The sequence below is a fragment of the Convolutriloba macropyga genome, chromosome 4, assembly GCF_964194025.1.
Source record: "Convolutriloba macropyga chromosome 4, txConMacr16.3, whole genome shotgun sequence".
Lineage (NCBI taxonomy): Eukaryota > Metazoa > Xenacoelomorpha > Acoela > Convolutidae > Convolutriloba > Convolutriloba macropyga.
The window spans coordinates 49,994,139-50,006,474 of record NC_134471.1 but is presented as its reverse complement, the minus strand read 5'-3'; the positions used below and the strand labels follow the sequence as shown (position 1 = coordinate 50,006,474).

The window sequence follows — 12,336 nt, the reverse complement described above, 5'->3', positions numbered from 1 at the left end:
TCAGTATTGCAAGTTGCCAAACAAACGTCGCAAGTTGTAAAATAAACTTTACAGGTTAGGCTATTAACAGCATCGATAAAGCGAACAATTTAAAAAATTATGTGGTCAATTTCTGACATCGCATGAAATAAATATTTTACGCAACATTGTCCCAGACTGTCGCAAAAATCTGCAACGGCAAAAAAAATTCGGAAGGCCAAGCCACGATTACTGAATGGGAAAAAAGTTCCAGGAAAATAGAGAGCTTATTTGTGGTTACAATTAATGTTTCACACATTATGCTATGCCGTAAAAGTGAGTGAGTTGCGACATAATTTAATGCATGTGCCAAATAAAATGTGCAGAAATTTACCCCATTATCTTTAACAAGTTCACTTTGTATGACTTTCCTGTAATCCAATAAGGTAAATTGAATTAATAAATTATGAACTTTATTACACGAACCGTGACAAAATTTGCACCCGATTGGTTGTGACAAATAATTACGTTGTGGAGACATAATTATGCGTGTTGAACTTACTGAAATGACATACTGAAATTAAGTCAAGTTGCAAAACCTTTTTTTGGTGTTTTGTTCCCCGTTTTTATAAAATTTTTATTACTATTGTTAAAGAATTACAAAATGAGTGAGTTAATAATAATTAATGAGCAAGTAAAATTAACGACGCAAAGAAAGATAAATCAGCACTTCTCTTCTTTTTTTTGAAAAAAAATAAGTAAGCAAAGAATGAAACGCACGGCGACAGAAAATCTCAAACATTAAAGCTTAAACAAAAGCCTTTGATCATGTTGTACATATCAATGTGGTTTTTAACCATCAAACTTCAAAAGTTATCATTTCTGAGTTATAATTCTTACATAATTAACTTAATTGTCTCAAGTCAATCAGAAAGTATGTACAAGTATCAGCTTTTTCATACATTTAGAGGTGCAATTATCGGACTAGCGATAATAATCTGTCTAAAGAATGCGCTCTTTAAATCACCACCATTTTTGAAGTGGTGAAAATCTACTGCCATTTATTAATTAATGAGCGTTATAAAGTTGTTATTATTGAAAGGTAACTTACCGGATTTGACTTTTCCGACTGTGACACTTGATCACACGAGATGATTAAATTGTGAACCAAAACGAGTCTGGTTTTCCATCTAGAAATATTTAAACATAAGATTGCAGGAACGTATAATGCATCGATGAAAATTCTAGGCTTTTTTACCTTTTGGTGGATAAGATTTTGTTACCTTTGGTCAATTCGAGGGTATGCATACCAGGTACTGTAAGAGATGCATGATGCAGGACAACTTTGATCTACTAAAAGTCGCGGACTCGTTGTCGAATGCAACCCAACGAAATTTTTTTCTGAGTTTTGACCGCGCATTCGGTCTCATCGCAGCCAATTTGCTACGACTGTGAACGGTCTTAAAGTTGGCGCTGACTTTTACTGCAGTACCAGGTGCAATGTCTTTCATAGAGCCATTGAATACCAGAAAATCCAGGGAGATCATGTTTGTGGGTCACAAATGGGAACTTGCCCTTCCACATTTACCGATTTTGAATATTCTGCTAAATATTTGCAAAATTTAGAACTTGAGCATGAGAAAGATTACCAAAAAAAACATTATTAGTTATAACGAGCACGAGTCTTGATCTGACAAAAATCGCCTATGAAATTGGAGGGATGCGAATTGCTTCGCTGAAACTTTTTGGTTTTTGTCATTACCTTTATTAGATGTATATTTGTTCGGAACTACCTCGATGAAGGATGAACTATATGCTCAACAGGGGTTTTTTGTTCAGTCAATTTTGCACGATCGATATATTCATTGCACAGAGTTGTAAGTAGTATCACTAAAAAATCCGTCCATCACAAAATAAAAAAATAAAAGGATTTTTTTAATTTCGTTTTTCCACGGGGTTATCGAGATTTGCAATTTTGTGAAAATTTGACTGATTTCAATTGTTTTTGTTTACATTTTCCGTATTTTTCATCAGTTTTTGTCAATTAAAATTTGAAAACATATGTTACCAATAGTGTCATTGCTTGTAAATTAAAATACGGAGGAGTCTTAATGAGCTGGTTGAATCAAACTTTTGGCAATCATTTGAGCTAAATTTTTCAAAACTCTGCCTTTTTCACAAAAAAGCACAAACTATTCCACTATAGCGCACTTTATTTAAATTTGCCGAAAGTACGAACCTGGCGACAACTGATAAAATCTAAATTTACTTCAAATTTTTATGGGTGTTGTGGAACTAAAATTTTGTCGGTATTTTTCAAATATAACTGACTAATTAATCAAAACTCGTCATTTATTTTTTGATATATTAATTTTTTTCACAATATTTATTTTGCTAACAGCTGGAACTAATACTTACGTTAAAGTACCAATAGTATCGGTCTCAAAATATCACGGTTAGTGCTGGTCTAATCAAGAGTTTATACACTGAAAAATCTCTTGTTATTTTGCTGTCAATTAAAAAAACGTTTCCGCAATTTTTTGTTTCTTTCGCGTTATTTAACGGACTGTTATAAGCTCAGTATTATTTCAATATATTCCTCAATTATATAGATCATATTTACATAAAACAGGAGGAAAAATGAAAAAATTTGTATAACAAATATTGTATAATCCCAATGAACAAATATTTTATTGAACTCAAAATTTTCGAAAGTTGGAGTTCATTATTTGTTGTTATTTATAGTTTTATAATTTAGTCTCACTAATGACAGGTCCAATTTGGGTCCTAGGGAGCTAAAAGTTATCCGATTTAGAGTTTGTAGTTGAAAGCTTTTTTTATTGTTTTCAAAAATATTTGTTTTCAAAATCGCATTTTTTTAGTTTTTGCCATTTTTCTGCAACTTGTAGCTGAGTCTCAATCGATAGGTTCAATTTTAGTTCTAATGAAATAGAATTTGTCGTCACTGTTTTCCATAACTTTTCTTTTTTTGTCCACTTGCTGCCTGGTCTAATGGACGACAGGAACGCATATTTTTTAGTGAAGTATAAGATAGTTTGTTTAATATTTTTTGTGACGCTATTTTGAATTATTTAAAGTGTTTTTCGAAAACAGGGACATTGAGTTTTATTCGTAGTTAATGTTTGATTTTGTTATTTGATTTTGTTGTTTGTCTTGCCTCGTAGTCTCATTAATGGCTTATCGTACGGCCGTCTAAACCGGCATTATTTAGTTCCGTTAGCGTTTTGAGTTTGAAGTGATTAATTTTTCATGCACCAATTACTTTTGAACAAAATGTAAATCTTTGAAAGTTTTCTATCGCTTCTTCATCTGGTACATAATTAAGCCAACAATTAGGATGAGCAGGGATCAGAACATTATGTGCGAGCGCACATTGCCGAGCAGTCTTTTTTCTTTTTACTGTTGATAAACTCGCAAGGCATGTAGGTATATCAGGTAATCTATAAGATTCATTCGAAAGGAATAATGCAGTAGAATAAGGGTAAAATATACTAAAAAGTCAATATTTTTGTCACACATGAGTCACTGAGTGCTACTCCACTGTGATCCTGTATTTATCAGTTATCATCTTCTCTCTTAACTTCTGTTTATTTTGCGATAAAAAAGTAATTGATACACCTTATCCGATGGAATTTCACTTCCGTCACTAAGAAAATTTATTTAATGAGTTGGGCGACTTTTTAATGAATTGGATTAATCAAAAATTTTTATGAGATAATCTAGACGTATCTGTATATCAGATAATCATATACAATATATTAGATAATAAATAATAATATGATAATAATGATAATAATAATAGATCAGATAGACTTGTCATTTGCTTAAAGGACAGCGCTCATCAGTTTCGAATTTCATGACTGTTAAATTAATTGAAAACAGAACATTTCATCACAATCAATGCAAAAACATCTACTTATGCTGCGCTACCAGAATTCGCAAATAATTTCCTGGAATTCGGCTGTCCACGGGATTTTAAATGGAAAAACAGCCGATTAAACACTAATGTATAAAGTAATGGCCCGTAGCTGAAACAATATCAGCATCGGCCTTCAACCGCAAATTTGACAAGAGAAAAAGAGTGAAATCTTTTTAAAATTATGGATGTGAGAAGGCTGAGAGGGAACAACCAAATGCTGTTTGTGAATAAAATAAGCGTCACAGAAGATGGCAAGAAGCTCTACTTGTTCATACTTGCTCTACTCTAGATATGAACCTTTGAGGAACAAGAAGAAACAATAGTACAGAGAATGGGTTATATGAAAGAATCTTATGTTGGAGAGCTTCAGACCAGTTGGTGCGATGGATTAGCACAGTATGTCTGTAGGTTTTGGCCAAGACGAGATCAAGACGATGAACAAGTTTTGGACAAAAAGATAGAGACCGTGTAAAATTCTGCAAATGGTTGTGCTTGAAAAATCTTTTTAATCTGTTATAAGGTGGTAACTATGGCACTCTTTGAGCACGAAGCTGAACTAAAAGCGAAAAACACTGGGCCTTTCGATTCTCTTTAAAATAGTGGCTAGTTTTCGAGAATTTTTTTCATTTCTCAATATCCTGCCGAATTGACAAATTTTTGATATTCTTAGCTTAATTCCGTTGACAAACTTTTATATCCCTGGACAAACTCACTAAAAAAATAATTTCAAAAAAACCAGATTAAGAGGATAAACCACCAAAATTTGCATTTATATCTATTTGAGTTGCAAGAAAGCACGCTGGGTTGATGTCTATTAGATAATGAAGTAATGAATCTCGAAAGCTCAAAACTGTTTAATCGATCCTGGCAAAAAATGTATATAGATATACACTTATAATTCAAAATGTCAAACGTTTAAAGAAAAAACCAAGGTTTCAATAATGAAAGCCAATAAAGTAGCTGGACTCCCTTTCCACAAACAGCACTAATATACACAGGGCTGAACGTTCTAATTTTTGAAAATTCAAACAGACTTCCGCTTCTCTTGTGGTAAAAGATCTAATTAAAGGCAAATGCTATACAAAAATTGCATTTTGAAGCTGTTCAAAGAAAAAGAACGGATAAAACGTAACCTTAATATAACAGAAAAAAAAGCTATCTTGGTCATCATATTTTAGTTACTCAATACAAGCTTAACTACCCGTCCACAAAAACTATGTCATTGTACAAAATTAAAACTCAAGTGTTTTCACAACCAATTAGGGTTAGAGTTTTTGCTTATTTTTCGAGTAAATGCAGGATCTGATATAACATTTCAAGTATATTCATTTGACTGTTGAAAACCCCAAACTCTTAATGTCTCATACTGCACCGCAAAAACCGAATGTCAAGTAATCTTGTACTGAAAATCATTCTGAGCGCTTCCAAAACACGCAACTCAGCTTCTTGTCTGATATTCATGAGAATGCTGAGCGGATTACAAGAATGCACTTAAGTGTACTTTGAGGCTTATCCTTGTATTATTCTATAAAAAAAAACTCGGTAGCGTGCGCGTTCGCACATAATGTTTCGACCCCGCTCATCCGCATTTCGGCTTAATTGACAACCAAATCAGGATGGAATAGAAAACTTTTAAAAATTCGAGTATTTTTCGAATATAACTATTGTATGAAAAAAATGGGTCCAATCAAATCACTCAGTGGACTTATTCCGCTTAAGAAGGCCGAGGAGATTTGCCATTATCAAGAAAACGCAAAAAGACGAACAGCAAAATCAAATAACCGCAACAAGCTTTAATAACATCCAAAACTCGCTGTCTATCTGTAGAAAAGACAATAATAAAGTCTAAATAGCGCAAATAAAACCTAAACTTAACACAATAACTAGTTCATTCTACTTCACTAGAAAAGAATTGTAACCAGTCCTTAATGAGAATCCGTATCAAATAGACAAAAAACAACAAAAGCGGCTAACATAAAAAATACGCTCATACTTTTTGAAAGCAATTGGTTCCAAAGTGATGAACACTCAGATTTGAATTGAAATTTTCAAATACAACAGTAAAACGATCACTTATAACCCCATAAGATAAGACCTGTCATTATTCAGACTTTTTTCATACGACTACAAAAAAAGCAATTACAGAAAAAAAAACTCCAATAAATTTTGCGAGAAAACGGTGTTGAAGCCGTTAAAACCATATTCTTTTCTTTAAAAACAAAAAATGTTTGGTTTCGCGCTTTCTGAATGCCTATAAAGTGATATGTGACAACTCATTAATGAGACTAGGTAATAAGTAAGCAGGCAAAGAACCAAATTTAGAACGTTTTTGTAATTTTCTAAAACAATTAATTAAAGGTGATGAAAATGATTAGCAATACATTCGAGTAAAAAATTTAGGTTTATTCGTTCCATAAACGAAATCATGGGGACCTTTTTGGATCAGAACATGTCTTACGTTCAAAAAGAGAACGTCAGACATAGATAAAAACAAAACAAAACAATCAGAATTTTTTTTTGCGAAAAATGAGTTTCGAAGCAATTATAAGCACACTGAAATCTTTTCCAAAATTGTCTTCTTTTGTGCAATCAACGTGACTTTTTACCTGTAAAAAATGAGACTTATGTATTAAAAAACAGAAGATGCAGAGTTAAAAAACAATTTTTCAAAACAATTATGATTATAATCATTAAATTAATCAGCAAGTAAGTGAACTTACAAAACAGGTTTAATTAACCGTCCAAAGGAACCACTTGAGACCTGTCTGTAATCAGAAAACGTCGCGCGTTAACATTCATAACGTCAAATACAGACAAATCTCGAAAACGAAAAAAAAAAACGGTACCAGACCGTTATGACTATTATTAGCTCGCCGAGAACTCTATATATGCTCAAATACGCCTTTTTGCAACACAAATATTGAAATCTTTGATTTGTATTTAACCAAAATAAGTAAAATATTTAAATACGACGCAAAGTAAAGAATTATATAATTTTTTTTAAAATAGTATTTTTCCAAGTCAAGAAAACCATCAGTTTTCAATTCAATTCATTAAAAATGCTCCTCCATTCCTCAAACGGAAGCCATTGAGACCTGTCATTAATCAAAATATGTTAGAAATTTACAAAAGAAAAATCAAACATAGACAAAAAATTGGAAAAATTAAATAAAAATTTCATATGCTGCTTCATTTCAACAATTCAAACCCTTGAGACTTCTTAGTATTCAGAAATTCTCAAATGCAAGGAGAGAAGCAATTGAAGACAAAAATGAAATAAATTCCATTAAATTCAAGAAAACAATGTCGAAGTCGTTAAAATCATAATCTAATCCTTAAAAAAATATAATTTTGAAGGTGCCTATTTTTTGAACACAAATAAAGTGACAAGTACCCAATCAATAATTTGATAATGTGACGAAAGCAAGAAAAACCTCGAAAAATGTGCAAATGTCCATAGATAAATTTGTTTTGTGAAATTATTAGTTTTGCAGCCAGAAATCATTTACTTAAAGCGTAAAGGCACCAAAGAGATTAGAACTCTATTTAACCAAATATGCATTCTGTCTTTGCTGATATTAAGCTCAAGTTGACCGAAAATATGAAAAATATTGGCACACCTCTATAATCCCATGTTTTTTTTAAAACAAATGTGTTGAAGTCAAAACGACAAAAAGCTTTCAACTAAAAGGTTTAAAACTTCAATTGGACCTGCCAATAGTGAGCCTTAACATGAATTCTGTTCTGTAGTGAACATAAAAAGTCGATATTTTTTTCAAAAAAAAAGACAGCCACTGACTGCAATAAGGATTATTTTTGGATTTTAGAATTCAACGATCAAATCAAAACTATCCTTGCTATTACTATTCGCACATTAGGAACATACAATGGTTCCCAGTGTAATGGATATAGATAATTTGTACGAATACAATAATACAAATACGATAATACAAATCAACAACCCTTTTTTAAACAATTTTAACAAATTTTAGCAAAACTGACACAGGCAAAAATACCAGAAAATGTGAAAAAAAAACAACGGAGATTCTGTTGTTGTGAAAAACGGAAATCCGTCTATTATTCACAAAACATGGTTAACTCCCTGAAAAAAAAAACGAAAATAAAAAAAATCTTTTTATTTCCATGTTCTACGCTGGACGGGTTTTCTAATGATACCACTCAAAACTCTCAGTGGGTCGCAACAAAAACTCATCAAGGAGATTGACATAGAACATATAAAAAGAGTTTGTTGATTGCAGTCGCTTCTGAAATAAATAGATGAAAAAATTTTAAACCAGTTAATTTTCGTTGAGTAATTTTAGAGAATATTTTCACATTAGTAGCAGCACAGTATAACAAATCCAGAAGTATTCGGAAAAAATCTGTTCAGAAAAACAAGATATGCACGCAACTTTTTGACTATTAACTCACGATATCTTTTTCTGAATTAAGATTTATCACGTGAGCAGAACTGATCAAGATAGAGATTGTAATGGAAGTTTGCACCCTTGGATGAATAGAGTTGTTTAGCCCATCTTTGCCAGTCTCTTCTAAACGAGTCCACAGCTGAATTTTGAATATTCACTTTAATTCCCTTTTCACCCAGCGATCTTTCTCTCGTTCGCTCAAGAAATTAAAACGGCATCAGAAAATTAGCGACATGTTAAGTAATAATTCATTTGTATAAGAAAATGGTTCAAAGTATAATGTGAAATAATACAGCTCAAGTAGTTTAAATTCCGAAAGCATTGTCTCGATAAGAGCTTGTCAAAACTTCAACTGGCACGATAAAATAAAGATTGACAAGTAACGAACAATTTCTTACTATGGAAAACACCACTAACCACTTTACAACTCAGTAGGAATTTCTGGTCACAGACAAATTTGAATGAACTTTCGTGACCAATGACTAAACAGCCGAAGCTTGTCTTAATAAAAATTGATTTAAAAAAGTTGTGCTGATTTCAATATTAAGAATACAATATTAAGAGATTTCTTAATATTGATACAATATAATGAAATTAAACCTTCCTATCATAATCTCACCCTGATTTAAGGATAGACTCTGACTTATATCTTGTATAATCATTAATTCTTAGAGATTTTCTTGCCTTCAAAGAACACATGGACAACGGTCATCACAACTCTCAAATATAATTTGCGCTGTTTCCCCTGTAACGTTTACGTTTTAAATTGTAGTACTGTAAGGAACGAGACTGTGTAAAAAACAGCACGTGAACGTGGGGGCGTAAGAATTTTACGAAGTCTAAGATTTGAAAGAATACTTTTGAAACTCGGCTTCTGACAGGGTTTTTTAAAAGTAATTGCACGTTTTTGAATTCTACCAACACAAGTAGGATCATTCCTGTTGGTGCCCTCCGTTTATAATATTCTGAGAGTATGTATTGCTCATGCAACTGAAATTCATGTATATGATAGAAAATCAATCTTAGTAGACCGAGGGACTCAGTGCCCTGACATCAGGTTGCATGCATGTCCGAGTGCTAGGCACAAGGACTGATGGGACTAGTATTTATGTTCTAACGTATCAAGAGAGTCAAAGTAAAAATTGAGGCGGTTTTTGTTTACAATTTAGAGAGAGTTAGCGGTAAGATTTTGCTACTAACGCAGGGTGACTAAGCAGGACAGGAAGCAAGCATGAATTTCAAGAAACATGCAAATGCACGGGAAAACATTTTTCCATAGCGTACGTGTTTTCCACGTGTATTTCTATGACTCAATACAAACTGATTGACGAATTTCAGCTGCCTCCAGGTTTCAGAGCCTGACTATATTTAACCTTGATTTTCTAACTGTATATAAGCCAACCCAGGTCGAGGGGGCCAGACCGAAGTGACCCCTGATCAGACGAGTTTCGAGCGCACACATGTTCCCGGTGCGCTCGAATTACATGGTCTGGAAAAAGCTTCGAGCGCACTTTCGTCTGGAGAATGGTCTGGAACTTCTCTGATCAGGGGTCACTTCGGTCTGGAACTCGTCTGATCAGAGGCGGCTTCGAGCGCACTTCGAGCGCACTACGCTCTTCGAGCGCACACTCGTCTGATCAGAGGTCACTTCGGTCTGGGACGGTCTGATCAGAGGTCACACTTGTCTGGGACGGTCTGATCAGGGACAATTTCGAACGCGACCTCAACCTGGGAACTAACTTCAACAGCTGATGTCAATGAGGAATTAAAACGAGACCGAAGCCTGAGAAGAACCATAACTAACGAGTATCGAAAGACAGTGGCTGGTTAGCTGAAATGCTCTATTGTGTTTAGCCCGCCTCCAATTGCTTTTTATGCCCCTGTTAAAAATATGTAAGGGAGCTGTTTTATGCCCCTGTTATAATGCCCCTGTAATATTTATGCCCCTGTTACAAAATGTCAAGATGAAACAGATAATCAAAGCCCATAGATTCAGAAATTTAAACCAGTTTAAGAAGTCATTGAATAAAAGCTATCTGAATGACTTTGCAGGCTTTCAGCAGCAACTAATTTTCAATTCTAAAATTGAGAGAGAGAAATTGAATATTATCAATGAAACCAGGAGCACGAAAAAAACTAAAACATTTATTTTTGCACTTAAGAATTCTTTTGGGGATTTAGTTACAGACGAGAAAAAAAATGGTGAACTTATTGAATAACAGGTTCATTAAACTTGGTGACTTCTATTTTGGAAACAATAGAGCGAATTATGAGATTCCAAAAGCAACAGTGGAAACCTTTTTTGCCTTTAGGTACATTACAAGTCAGGAGTGCTTGAAAGTTCTAATGAGATTAAATCCCAACAAACCCCAGGGTCCTTCAAAAATCCCCTCTTGGGTGCTTAGAGATGGTGCAGTGCACTTAGCAGAGCCATTAAATTTTCATTTTACCGAATATTTAAAGATACAGCGGTTTCTCAGTAGCCTTAAGAAGGCATCTATAAAAATTTGTTCAAATTTCGTAAACACTTACATGGAAAAATCGTTGTTACTAAAACTATCGTGAACTGCTGAACCGTTAAAGTTGTGAGAACTTAGGCTATTTAAAATCTATAGCCTCATTGAGCCCTTTGTCCACTCATTTTCTTAGCTGCTCTAAAAGTAGATAGATTTCAAGGCAACAGGAGGACTAAGATGTTTTTAATGGAATGGCAGAAAAAAATGGTTGAAAAAAACCTTCAATGTTACTTCAATGGGTCATTTTGATGGCAAAACAAGTTTTTTGATTAACAAGATTTTGAAAAATCCAAATAAAATCAATATTTCCATGCTTATTTTGTCAAAAAAAAACATTGAATAACAGATTCAGTAAACTTGGTGACTCCAATTTTGGAAACAATAAAACGAAATATGAGAATGCAAAAGCAACAGTGAAAACCTTTTTTGACTTTAGGTACATAACAAGTCAGGAGTGCTTAAAAGTTCTAATCAGATTAAATCCCAACAAACCACAGGGTCCTTCAAAAGTTCACTCTTGGGTGCTTAGAGATGGTGCGGTGCATTTAGCAGAGCCATTAACTTTTCTTTTTACCGAATATTTAAAGATACAGAGGTTTCTCAGTAACCTTAAGAAGGAAAACATTTCTCCACTTTTTAAAAAAGGTGACGGAGGATCATCCATTAAACTGTAGGCCTATTCCACTAACACCCGCATTAGAAAAGGTTTTCGAGACACTTTTAAAAGAACAAATTATCAATTTTGTACACAAGTCGCGGCTACTATCTAAAATACAGTTGTTCAATTGTGTGCAAAGTGACTGCTTAAAATCTGAAAAAAAGAGTACCACATGGAACCGTCCTTGGTCCACTTTTGTTCAACCTGTATGTATATGACATGTACACACAAGCAGACTGTAAAATTGTCCGATAGGCCGACGACACAGTTTTAATCAGCAGTAATCAAAATATTGATGAAAGTGTGAATGTACTAGAAAACTGCATTATCAAAATGATTGACTATTCTAAATTCCTCTCATTGAAAATATAACCTGACAAAACAGAATTCATGCTTTTCCGGAACCATTGTGTACAGAAATAACCCATCATTAAGGACCGGGTTATAAGGGAAATCAAAAAAGTAAAAAAAAATCTTGATGTAATATTGGACAACAAGTTTAGGCATGATTCACATGTAATACAATTTCTATCAAAAACGCCCAAGCAATTAAAACAATATACAACTGGAGAAAATTTACTTTTACATTGAAGACTGTCAATCCTGAACACAATAAAAGTAAGTCATATACAGTATTCAGCCATTTTACTTTCAACAATAAGGATCATAACAATAGAAAAGCAACTAAGCTGAGCGGTGAAGGCTAGCTTTCATTGTGCTAAACAAAATTCCTCCGCGCAATTAAAATTGGAAAACCATATCCTCCCAATTAAGTTCCTATTAGACTATCTGCTAGAGACTTATGCCAGACTCTTAATGAGGAATGAAAAAAGAGCA

The 12,336-nt window shown here is 33.5% G+C and overlaps 1 protein-coding gene across 5 annotated transcripts in view; it reads right to left on the bottom strand.

The window, feature by feature from the left end:
* The window catches only part of LOC142337728 (gamma-aminobutyric acid receptor subunit pi-like), a 107,765-nt gene that overhangs the window by 86,953 nt on the left and 8,476 nt on the right, over window positions 1-12,336 (bottom strand). Inside the window, exon 1 of one of the 5 annotated variants that reach the window (XM_075387195.1) lies at window positions 1,070-1,522. The exons of 2 other annotated variants lie outside the window; for them this stretch is intronic. The gene's annotated coding sequence lies outside the window, so the exon portion shown is untranslated. Of the gene's footprint in view, window positions 1-352; window positions 763-1,069; window positions 1,523-12,336 lie in introns of those variants that run through there. 2 more of the 5 variants (XM_075387188.1, XM_075387190.1) reach the window with 2 other exon arrangements.